The sequence below is a fragment of the Stegodyphus dumicola genome, chromosome 2 (genome assembly GCF_044657685.1).
Source record: "Stegodyphus dumicola isolate Sdum_Otavi_A_Nest chromosome 2, ASM4465768v1".
Taxonomy (NCBI): Eukaryota; Metazoa; Arthropoda; class Arachnida; order Araneae; family Eresidae; genus Stegodyphus; species Stegodyphus dumicola.
The window spans coordinates 87,439,015-87,451,767 of NC_140769.1; the positions used below are offsets into that span (position 1 = coordinate 87,439,015).

Here is a 12,753-nt window from a genome sequence, read left to right on the forward strand (position 1 = left end):
AGAACTGCTGATTCTGCTCTTCGGGTCTGCAATGTTCGAACTTTCGAACAGTAAACAATGTCTTTAACATAGCCCTATAGAAAGAAATTCAAAGGGGTTATGCCAGGCGAATGTGATGGTCATTCCTCCAGTTCCATCTGCCAGGGAATGTTCTGTCTAGAAAACTACAAACACACAATAACAGAGTAGTGACGCTCCAGCTTGCTGAAAAAGACCTCTTGTTAATAGTCCTCTAACTTTGGGATATATGATTAATCAATGCACTGAGATAATCTCCTGCTATTATTGCTTGTTCATACTAGAAGAAAAATGATCCTAAAATCTTTTAATGCTCATCAAACATCTACTTTCGGGCTGTCCCGCTTCAACTGCCTTGTGACATGAGGATATTTGGATTGCCAAATCTTCACATTTTGTTCACATTAAACCAAAACAAATTTGTAAGAAAAAACTTTGATATATGTAACACAAAATAATTTTGCACCTCTTACAGGAGGCCAAAAAATAAGGCAAAGTTATTCAGGGATTTTGTGGACACCTGGTACATTTTTTTTTTCAGAAAACCTGACGAGTTCAAAGTTGGAAGACCTTCCTTGTTAGTGTGTAACTCCAAGTAAGAAAATTACATAAATATATAACATGCATAGATGCATTAATTTGCGTAATCTCAATAACTGAATATGTTTTCGGGAACATTTCAAACCCTTGTTAGGGCATACGAAGAGACACAACTTCCAGCTGGCTGCCTATTAAAAATCGCTTCTGTGATTTGAAATTTATATTTTTTTTATCGCAGCTTTAACCTTCAGTCGGACCGCAAAAATTTCCTCGTTCTTGAGAAACAAGTTACCGTTATTCAGAAATCTTACTGTCCTTGAAGTGTGAGCACATGTGTAAGTTTCTAACAGAAGTGGTATGTATGATTGATAAAGTCTGTTTGTCGCTGAAGATTCTCCCCCCCCCTTAACGCGTAATTATAGATTTTTGGAATCTTTAATAGAGGATGTGTAAGGAGCAAATATGATTGAGAAACCACTGCTGTAGGCATTCTATTCTGAGGTGTTCTTCCAGTAGACAAACAGTACATAAGAACTTATTTATATACAGTTTAATAATTACTTTTGAAGCATATGCGGACTACCTGCTTAACTACATTCCAATTCGATATGACAGCTTGTTATATGATGGCGATCTGATGATCTGCTGCAAATTAATTACCTTGACAAGACATTTTAATAAATGAATTGTAATTATTACTCTTCAACAAAGAGACATAAATGTCAGTCCTTATTTTGAATTCAAATATAAATCCAGTGTCAAAGAAAATCCCAATTATTCGCTATATTAACTAAGATAGCCAAACCTTTCCAAGATACAATGCAGAATAACCTGCTTAGTCTCAATGCACTTTAGCAACGGGAGAGGGTAATGGAATCTTGAGAAAGATTCATTCCAGGCAAACTTACTAAAGAGGATTAAATAAACATGAAATTAAATAGTACATAGAAAAATCAGAACAAACATCACGTAGCCACGACTGACTTATTCATCTAAGACTTAGTCTTTCAAAAATCAAGGATACAGAATATAAAATCCTTATATTTAAAATGAGCTGTTCAAAAGCTTCCAGACAGATGATTTAAAAAATTAATTAGGTTAACATTTTATCATAAATTAGCGCAGCGTGATGAAGATTTGCACGCTTATTTAAAAGGAAAAGACTTAATTATTCAAGACGTATCCATACATTTATTTCATTGTATCGGTTGGACACGAGACTATCGAGAAATATTTTCCTCAAGGGGCAATGCTTTCCATTTTGCCAGGACACGAAATCCACGAAATGAAAGAAAGAAACTCTTCGAAGAAGTTTTAAAGAAAGAACTTCAAAAATTTTACGATCGGTATCCTTGAGCTATTAATTTATAAAAGAGATCAAATTGAGCTTACATTACGGTATTTGAAATTTAGTTCAGTGACCGTCACATAGCAAAACTACAATCATCGGGTGTAATGTCAAAGAGAAATCAATTACGTCAGAGAGAAATCAATTTCGACGGAACAATAGAACGACATATTAAAATAGACGAAGAGAAAAGAATGTTCGCTACTACATCTGTAGGTTTCATTTCCAGGAAAAACCTATTTTCTTGAAACACGAAAATGTTCTATTTGAGTTCTGGCTACCAGTGGCAATTCATCCAGTAGACATCGAGTGATTCGTGTATGAGGATCTGTATGTTTAAGCTAGGTTTCAGATGCTCTCTTAAAATCGAAATTTCGGCGTTTTCATCATACTTTAACGTGCTTTTATAACGCTCTGGATATTAAATTGCGAGATTACACGTAATATTGAGCAAATAAAAAACGCTATTCATATACCTATCCCCATGAACGCAAGGCGCCACATTCATGTGAGTAAGCACATTTTTTTATAAACATATCTCTGATGCATATTTTTGGATATTCAATTTCTATGATGAATTTATTAGGTTTCTGTGCTCTATAAGAAAAGTGGTTAAACTTTTTAAAATTCGCCAAAGGTGTTGATTCCCTTTTATACACCTACATATAAACGATGGTAGTGATATAGTTAAAGAAAGCATTTGTATCCGCGAAAGTTCCAGAAATTTTCTTTAATTAAATTAAATAAATGCTAGAAAATGGGAAAAAGGCATTTTAAATTCGCTGATTTTAATAAAATGCACCAATAATAATAATAATAATAATAATAATAATAATAATAATAATTTTTTATAGCTAACATTTAATTCTTAGTTATATGTAGTTAAAAATAAAATCGTGAGGCTGCTAATAATGGGTTTTTAAATTAAAAGGATCAAGGAAAAATTAAAGCAATTTAAACTTAATCATTATTATATCTACAAGTTTGAGCTAACAACCCCGCTAGAATGAACGTGCGTATAAGTGACATACCTCATCTGTAGAAAGCTAGATCTCAGGCAAATTAGTACACCATGGATATTGGTAGGTGCAGTGACAGATTGCAGCAATGGAAATTTTCTTTCAAATGGGCTTTGTCACAGGCGCTAAGGGTATATTGCGCCGGAAAAACAAAGACTATCAGAATTGGGTCAAGACAGTTGATAGATACTATTAAGTTCCAATGGAACAGCACAATGGCAAATTCCAAACATTTCCAAACTTCATCAAACATTCCTAAATCGTCTGATTTACCGCTTTGGTGATATTTTTTCCAATGCCGGGCCTTAGCCATTTATAAGCGTTGGCCACTACTAAGGCCGGAAGCAGTGGTCACTTTGTTATGGAGGTACCTAATAGGTGTGCCATAGTTGCCTCTTATGAATGGACAGAGAAAATGCATCCATGCCTTCACCGAGATTCCAACCCGGGCTCTTCGGAAGTGCCACTAACCACTTTCTGGTCTGGGCGGCATTGGTGATATGATTTGCCCATTCCTATTGCCATATTTGACAGCTCCGCACTTATGAGCGAGTTACCTTATGAGCGTCTTTTGCGGATGATTGGAGAATTGTAGACTACTATCAGCCATGAAGAAAATTCTCTTCCACAGGAGATGATAAGATGCATCTTCCTACTTTGCCTCTAACAAGAGGCAAGGAGAGCAGAATATTCACTAATGTTTATATTCTAGATATCATGAACTTCATTAAATTCCTATGTGTATACTCTTACTTCAGACCCACATAATATTAGTACAAGCATTAATCTTCTTTCTGAACTTAGTTGAAATTGATTGATATAATATGCGTTTCTTTGTATATGGCATTTACATATTATCAGCTCTACTGTTCCTTGAAATTCTGATTGCGCCCTGAATAATATGGGAGTCCCATGATTTTATTTTTAATTGTATCAAGAATATTACGTTATAATATCTAAAAAAACATTATTTCTTAAAATTTAGTTCATATGATTAAAAACTTGCAAATTAAAAATATATATTTTGTTTTATACATTTTAGCTCACAGAAACCAAAAAAATATTAATGAAAGAAAATCACTGCATCTAAACCTTGGAAAATTATTCTTTCTAATCTGGTATAAGATCATATTCGCTATTAATTTCAATAAATCTTATATTTAGAAATCTGATCTCATCATCACTTAAAATAACGGGACTGTTAAAAAGGAAGAATTAAATCTTTTGATTTGGAAATCTGTGAATGTCAGGAACGCGATAGTTAAATTATCAAATAAGATATGGAAAATCCCAAAACTTTGGTTCATTACGTTAGGAAGCTCGAAAAATCTCCATATGGAGAATTATTTTTTGGTCTATTGATGATGTTAATATCAAAATTATGCATTAATTAGTTTGACTATTAAATAAGGATTTGTAAGAAGCACTGAACTTTATATAAAGAAATATATCTATTATCGGAGGTGTTAAGGAATCAAGAATCAGCGTATTCTTAAATTTTCAGGACTGATTTGAAAGCTTTAAATATAAAACCTTCTTTCTCAACTGCAGAAATGCAAAAGACAGAAGAGAAGCCTGTGCTCAGGCAATAACAATGACAGAACGGAAGTCAAGCTACTGGCGCTATCTACTGACAAGAAATTATTTCCTTAAAAGCTAAGGCTAAGAGGGATTGGAATTGGGATCTTTAACTAGAACTGAAAGATTTTTATGAATGTGAAACGCTTATGGAAAATCTAATTCACATACGGAAGTCATTTTAAAAATAATTATAGCTGTTGATCAAGCTAAGAAAGCCAGAAAATTTCGCGCTAAGTATATAATTCCTCTATTGCCCAACACTGTTGGCCAAAAATTCACGTTTTCCATTATGCTGCAGCTAAAATTATACAAAAAACAAAAAAACAAAACAAAACAAAAAAAAAAAAAAATCTTCCGTTGGAGAATCAGATTTCCTAGATTCGTTTCACATTTACAAAAATCTTTAAATTCTGTTTAAAGATTCCAATTCCAATCCGTCTTTACTTAGCTTTTAAGGAAAATTTTCATTTTCATTTTAAGTATATATACTTATAAACTTCGAAATTGATTCTTATGTATGTATGTATGTGTGTATAACTTCTAGATCAATCCATACATATGACAATGCTGATGACGTAACTAATTCGGAACCTAAACCAAAACTTCGGAATTTGAACTCAAAATTTCGAGAAATGAAACTTTTCTCTTGGTAGGCTCCCATATTGGATAACTACGCACTTTTGCTTCTACCTCTTTCCCACCACCAATATTGACAAGTTTGCTTTATTACGATAAGTCGACGAGGATTGAATCTGAGCCATGCCTATCACTTTTTCTGCATAGCTAATGAAACGCATTTCGATGCTTTGTAGTGTGTGTGTGTGAAAAATCTCAAGAAACTCTCAATGGTACAAAAGGCTTAAAATTTAATTTCAAGTTTTGATTCAATCAAAGAAACAGGAAAATCAATTTAAATAAAATAGTAAATAAAAGAACAAGTGTTGATGTTCTTAAATTATTCACCGTAATTGTTTGACTGCTTGTATATCAAAATTCAAATTATTGTGTTAAACATTACAAATATACTGATCATTTGCTCCTGGACACAAAGCAAATTTCAAATTCCTATATCAATTTGCTATAATATTACTTTTCAAAAGAAATATTATAAGGGAAAAAATCATACTTTGGATCTATTCAGTGCATAGAAAGTACTGATTTTTAATTTTTTACTTTGGACTGAAATATTTAAATTTCATATTAATTGGAAATATTATAATAAACTCTAAGTTAGTAAATTAGCCTAAAACATTTAGTATCTGAGATGTAAATTACAATAATTTGCGGACTTTTCAGAGAACAAATTGTTCCTTCTTCGTTGATAAAGGCACATGTATATTTTTTGAGTGACATAAAAAATTATGAAATTCGCCCATTGACGTGGCGTTTGTGATTTTGAAAGGTGAGCGTGACGTACTGCGACGGAACTGGCTTACGTTATGCTTTACCAAAGCTATTTTTCATTTGACGTTTCAGGACTAATTTCCTGGGTGAAATCTTTCTTTTTTATTCCACGAAAAGAATGTAAGCCATGCTTATAATTTTTCATATATTTTTTAATATCTATTTATTTAATTATTTGACTTTCAGTTTTTATTGTTTACTTTTATTACCTATATAGTCTTCTAATTTAATTTTTTTTGTTCTTATTTTATATTTACTTATTTCTGTTTTCCTTTACTGTTACTTGATCAAACACTCCAATGATATTTTGAATCGTAAATTTTGTTTTCAAGTAGGTCCTCCTTGTTACTGATGTATATAGTTCGTTTCTTGCAAACGCAACTGCGAAATATTTCTCGTACCATGTTGACTGAGTCTTAGTTATCCCACAGCCTTGAATATGTCAGTTTCATATTCGGTAGACTAGCATTAATGTTCTCAAATAAATATTGGTTTAAATAGGTTTGAATCGAATTATTATCAGACTCTATTAAATTAGAAATTTTATTATTGAATATTTTATGCAAAACGTTTCTTCTCAACTTAAGTGCCCTTTCAGGTAATGAAAATATAGATAATAAATATTCCACTAAATATCATTATTTAGTTTCTCCAGCTTCACAGTAAGACGTGAACTTTTCACAGCATGCCAATTTAACTCATCATTTCATCAATGCTGTAAACTCCCCGGTGATGCCTTCCTCAATCTTTATGAGAGAAAAATGCATTAGTTGACGTTTCTCGTTGTGACTCGTCTCTGTTTTTCCAAACTAATGAGACTTATCCAAATAAAGCAAGAAACCAAAGTGATTCACAGCAAGTTTCAGTTCAGCGACCTCCAGAAACCCACCCACATCATGTAATGCCTACTCTTTGCCTGCCTACTCGTGGTCACAGGCACTCTTCCTAGTTCGTTTGTCCCTTCTTTCCTTCTGGAAGCTGTGTTAGTCTTCTTCCGAACTGGCGATGGCCCGCTTAAAGAATTTATTTTTGTTGCAACTTAAAACGGAAAACTTAACTAATTGGTTTGCGTTAAATTTGGACACAGACTTGAAGATTAATTATCGTGATTTCTTTTTAAGGTTTAAAAAGGACAATAATAGTATTGTTACTTTATTTTAGTTTTACATCTAAAAAGATGATTTTAATTTAAACTTGATTACTTCTGCAGGGGTTTTACAATTAACTGGTAATTGGTTAATGAATTAATATTGCATTTTAGCAATTGAAAAGGAATTGTTATGACTTTAAATACAGAATTTGTCTCTGTAAAGGAAACTATGTGATTAAAGTTTATCTGATAAATGATACTGTAATTAACTAGCGTATTTTATGCCGGAAAATGAAGGTTATGAATCCTTCAATTAAAGCTTAGGAGATTCATTTTTGGAATGTAATAGGCGGAAATGGAAATGTTCAAAAATGTCAAACATTTCTTTAAAACTATGAATTTTTAATTTGCTAGCAAAATAACATTATCATCAAGCTATAAACTGTTTTTGATTTCCAAAGAAATTGCTATTAATGGATAATTAAGGTCCTTCTTAACACAATATATTAATATTCAGTAAGTCCTTTAAAACTTTCTTAAGAATGAATAACTCATGATTCCAAATGATTTTAATAATAGTCTGCGGTGGTGGTTGGTTGTCGTGAAGAATATAACTATCAGTAATGTTCAATGCTGATGTCTACTTAAAATTCATAAATACTGGTCACGTTCATTGCTTGTTTTTGCGTAGAAACTCTGATTTTATTTGTAAATATTTTTCTTTAAATTATTTTAACTGTATTTATGTTTTATATTTTTCAATTTTTAATAAAGATATTTTGAGGTTTTCTGTATTTTTGCCTTGTCACGAAGTGAGAACTGAATTAATTGAATGAGAAATACATCTCTAATGAAATTCGAGGAAATAAGTTTAAATGAAATTCAGGAAAAATGCGTATAATTTAGTATCCTGTACAAGGACGTCATGTGGTGTACACATCAGATGTTTTGCTTTTAAAAGCGTTGGAATTTAGTTATGAGGATAGCTACCTATAACAGTTAAATAGAGCTTTCAATATATATCTTCATCACGTTAGATATATAATATTCTTCTCTTCCTTTACATGATTTAATGAGAAGAGATTCAAGTATTAAAAAATCAATTTTTCATGTCCATTTAATAATTTTTGAAGGAATCCAAAAATGCTCATAGCAAATTAAAATTTAACTATATGAATGTATTCGACCAAAGAGAAGAAGAACACTTTTTTTTTCTATTCAATTCCAGAAAAGCAATATAACTAGAAAATTTCTTATAAAAAATATCTACTTTTTCACGGATATTGTAAAGCAGATTTATATGAGTCTTATAATATATATCGGCATTTCTGAGCATAATTGTTTTGGTATATGAACATTTAATATTTCCCTGAATATGTGTTATATACTTATGCTAAAAGGAAACTTCCATCTTGTACAAATGTAAAATATAATTAATCTACTAACCTTTATGGCAAAACGTGATTTTCAAATCAGTGAATTAGATAACAAATTAATACTGAAAGAAGATTAACGGTTTGGATTTAAAATGTATTATGCGATAGACGATTTGCTTTTTCAATCTGAGAAATTTACTTATTTTTCTGTACGATATTTAGCTATATAGATCTCTCAAAATCAGGGTTATTCTTCAATTTTCATCTTAAAGTGCTGAGTACAAATTTGTTTCGAAATAAGCTTTCAGTAAATCATGTTGTTAGTTTAGTTTATAAATCGTTTTGCAAGTGCATTTTGATTGCCACTGATTGTCAGTGGATCGGCAGTCATTCTTCAAATATTATTTCTTTTTTTAAGCCTGATATGAACCTAAATTTTCTAAATTGGACGTGGGCGTATACTTTACTAATTTTAAGACTTACTATAATTATGTGCATTATAATTAGCAAGTATTACTTCTATCAATAAAAATCTATTGAAAGTGAAGTCATTTGTTTAAATTTTCACAAATGACAACATTTTTTTCATTATTTAAAGTAGATTTCTATTCTGAAATTTAGAACAGCAAGAAATAATTCTGAGAATTTAGTGCGAGACACTCTAATGGGTGAGAATTTGAAAAACAACACTTTCCAATGAGAAAATTCAGACATGGTTACTTAGTTCTTCAATTTTTCAAAGAAAAAGTCATTTTTAGGTTCTTTAACCTCGAAAAAAGATTATGATCATTAAAGAAGATTAATAGCATTAAATATAAATATTACGAAATTAAATACGAAAATAATTTAATATTGATTGCATAAATATTTCACTGAGTAATATTCAAAACATTTGTGCTTCATTAATTCTTTAACTCATTTTAACTAACAAAATTTGCTTTGAAATTCTGCTTATGGAATTGCATTGCTTGTCGTCAAATTTGTGCTTTATTAATTTTTCGGTTTTGTTACTGCATGAGAATTACAGTATTGATTCAAATATAAATTCAGCTTATGGTTGACTTCGATTTAAAAAGATTAACACAATAAAGACTGAATGTAAGGATATTAAAAAAATATCAATTAAATTTATGTAATTGTAAACGCAGCTGACATTTCTATAGAATGTGTGTTGATTCCTCAGACTGCTTTCTATTCAGCTTCATATCTTATTTGTGAATTTATGACATTCGAAAAAAATAAGTCAACAATTTAATACGCAAGAGATTAGGAAAATTATCGAATAAAGTCTATTAAATCTCCTTCTGACTTTAACAAAATAATGTACATATTTGTTTTTACTTCCTTGTACGAAGTAAAAAGGAAGTATTGTAATCGCGAAAAGTTTCAGGCAGCATATTTCAACGAAAATATCCATTTTGACCGGTATCGAATGCAATTTAACGATGTTTCTGCGTAATATCTGTACGTAAGGACAGAATAAAAGACTCGTTTCTCCCCAAAAAAATTATAAAACTGCTTTAAAATTAATTCCGAAGAGAATTTTTCGTGGCGTCTGTACGAACGTATGTACGTACGTACGTATCTCGCATAACTCAAAAACGAGTAGCCTCAGAACGTTGAAATTTTGTATATAGGACTGCTATAACATGCAGATGTGCACCTCGTATTTTGGTTGCAATCGGCCGCACCAAACGTATATAAATATATTTATACATATATCCACTCTGTTACCCGGCTCAGTGATCTCAGTTTCTTTACTCTTATATGTTTGTAAATTGTACATTTTTTGTTTAAAAATGATTGAATTATGTTGTTCTTATCTTCCGGTTAAGGTTTTTTTAGTCTTTAGTAAATCTGTATGCATTATTTTTAAAATTATCAACAATTTTAAAGTTGTTTAAGTACCGCTAAGCCTTTTTTTTTTATGGCGGCCATTGATTGTTTACATTTGAAACAGAAGACTAGTGGATTTGTTGCCAATCTAGAGAAACTTAGCATCGCAACAACAAAGGTAACGCCTTCATTTATTATTGCCAATTAAATCATGCTTAATCCTTTCTAGAATTTTTTCGAGGAAATAAGTGTTTAAGATTTACTTTGTAATTTTTAATATAGATATTTTGAGTTTTTATGTATTTTTACCTTCTGGCGAAGTGAGAACTGAATTAATTGAATGACAAATACTCAATCGTCTGTGAAAAACTGTTTCTTTTTTGTTTTGTTTGCTTAATTTCTTTTATACATCATTCTAGCTTTATTATTGTATTTGAATAGAACATGTGGCAACGATTAGATAATTCTAGTCTTTAAATGATATAAATTTTGTGCATTATGAGTTATTATAAGAACGAAATATAATACTGTTAAGTGAATCTAGCGCCAGAGTGTCGCTATGGTAAACAAATACTAGAGTGAATTAATGCATTTATTCTATTGTGGTTTATGCGCTGTCGGCGAAGTAGATTTAATTCAATCCAATAAGTTTAAATGAAATGCAAGAAAAAATGCGTATAATTTAATATTCCGTACAAGGAAGTCATGGGGTGTACACATCAGATTTTTACTTCCTTGTACGAAGTAAAAAGGAAGTATTGTAATCGCGAAAAGTTTCAGGCAGCATATTTCAACGAAAATATCCATTTTGACCGCTATCGAATGGAATTTAACGATGGTTTTGCGTGATATATGCACGTAAGGACAGAATAAAAGACACGTTTCCTCCAAAAAAATTATAAAACTGCTTTAAATTAATTCTGAAGAGAATTTTTCATGGCGTCTGTACGAACGTATGTACGTACGTGCTTACGTACCTACGTACGTATCTCGCATAACTCAAAAACGAGTAGCCTCAGAACGTTGAAATTTTGTATATAGGACTGCTGTAACATGCAGATGTGCACCTCGTATTTTGGTTGCAATCGGCCGCACCAAACGTATATAAATACTATATTTATATATATATCCACTCTGTTAATACTCGGCACAGTGATCTCAGTTTCTTATATGTTTGTAAATTGTACTTTTTTGCTTTAAAATGATTGATTTATGTTGTTCTTATCTTCCGGTTAAGGGTTTTATGCCTTTCGTAATTCTGGAAGCAATATTTGTACAAATATCAACAATTTAAAAGCTGTTTAAGTGCGGTTAAGTTTTAAATAACACGGCGGACATATTTGTTTACATTTGAAACAGCAGAATTGTAGATTTGTTGCCAATCTAGAGAGACTAAGCTTCGCAACAACAAAATTAACGCCTTCATTTATTATTGCCAATTAAATCATGCTTAATCCTTTCTGGAATTTTTTCGAGGAAATAAGTGTTTAAGATTTACTTCGTAATTTTTAATACAGATATTTTGAGTTTTTATGTATTTTTGCCTTGTCGCGAAGTGAAAAATGAATTAATTGAATGAGAAATACTCAATTGTCTGTGAAAAACTGTTCCTTTTTTGTTTTGTTTGCTTAATTTCTTTTATACATAGTTCTAGCTTTATTATAGTATTTGAATAGAACATGTGGCAACGATAAGATAATTTTTAAATGATATAAATTTTGTGCATTCTGAGTTTTAAAAGTAGCGGTTGGCTACTAATTGACGCCTAGCCATTGATTCGATTTCGATTTCGTTTTAAAATTCTAATTCGACCGATCATGCTATATGCAGTGCCGGCTTGGGCAATCGCCAAGAAAACTGAGCGCAAAAAATTGAATATACTTCAAAATAAAATTCTACGTAGCATTGTGAATGCACCTTGGTACGTGAGAAACTCTATAATTCATAACGACCTGGATATTCCACCTGTTCATAACTTTATACTCATGACAGCTCACAACTTCTTCGAGAAGATGATGCATAGTCAGTATAACGCAATTAAACAAATGTTGGATTATGATCCAACCATTGAATTGAATACACTGTCAAACGCCCAAGGACAATTCATCACAATTCGTCATGGTGGTAACTTGTAAATTTTAATTTTAAAATTTACTTGAACTCTGAAATTGGACTCTATCCTATTATTTATGTTGCATCTTATACTTATGTTAATCAAGAAAAATTTTTATTCAAGATTTTTATGTCACTATTTCATTTTTAAATTATTTTGTATGAATTTTTACTTTATCGTATGATTCTACGAACTTTTGAACTTTTTACGGCCTATCTAACTACTGCATACTTTTGAAGGACTTTGAACTCTTATGCCATTCACAGCTTCAAACTGTCTTCGCGCTATTTTCATGATGTCTCACTATTGCTTATCCTGCACTCTTACTAGCTATATTGCACTCACCATCTGCATTTGCCATACAACTCACTGAACCTGCCTGTATGCTTCAATTTAATGCCATTGCTTACCACTGCACTATTTTTATG

At 31.3% G+C, this 12,753-nt stretch overlaps 1 protein-coding gene across 1 annotated transcript in view; it reads left to right on the plus strand.

Moving 5' to 3' along the window:
• Positions 1-2,240: 2,240 nt before the first annotated feature.
• LOC118181707 (uncharacterized) overlaps positions 2,241-12,753 on the plus strand; it is a 222,671-nt gene continuing 212,158 nt past the window's right edge. Inside the window, exon 1 of the mRNA XM_035350900.2 lies at positions 2,241-2,414. The gene's annotated coding sequence lies outside the window, so the exon portion shown is untranslated. The remainder of the gene's footprint in view (positions 2,415-12,753) is intronic.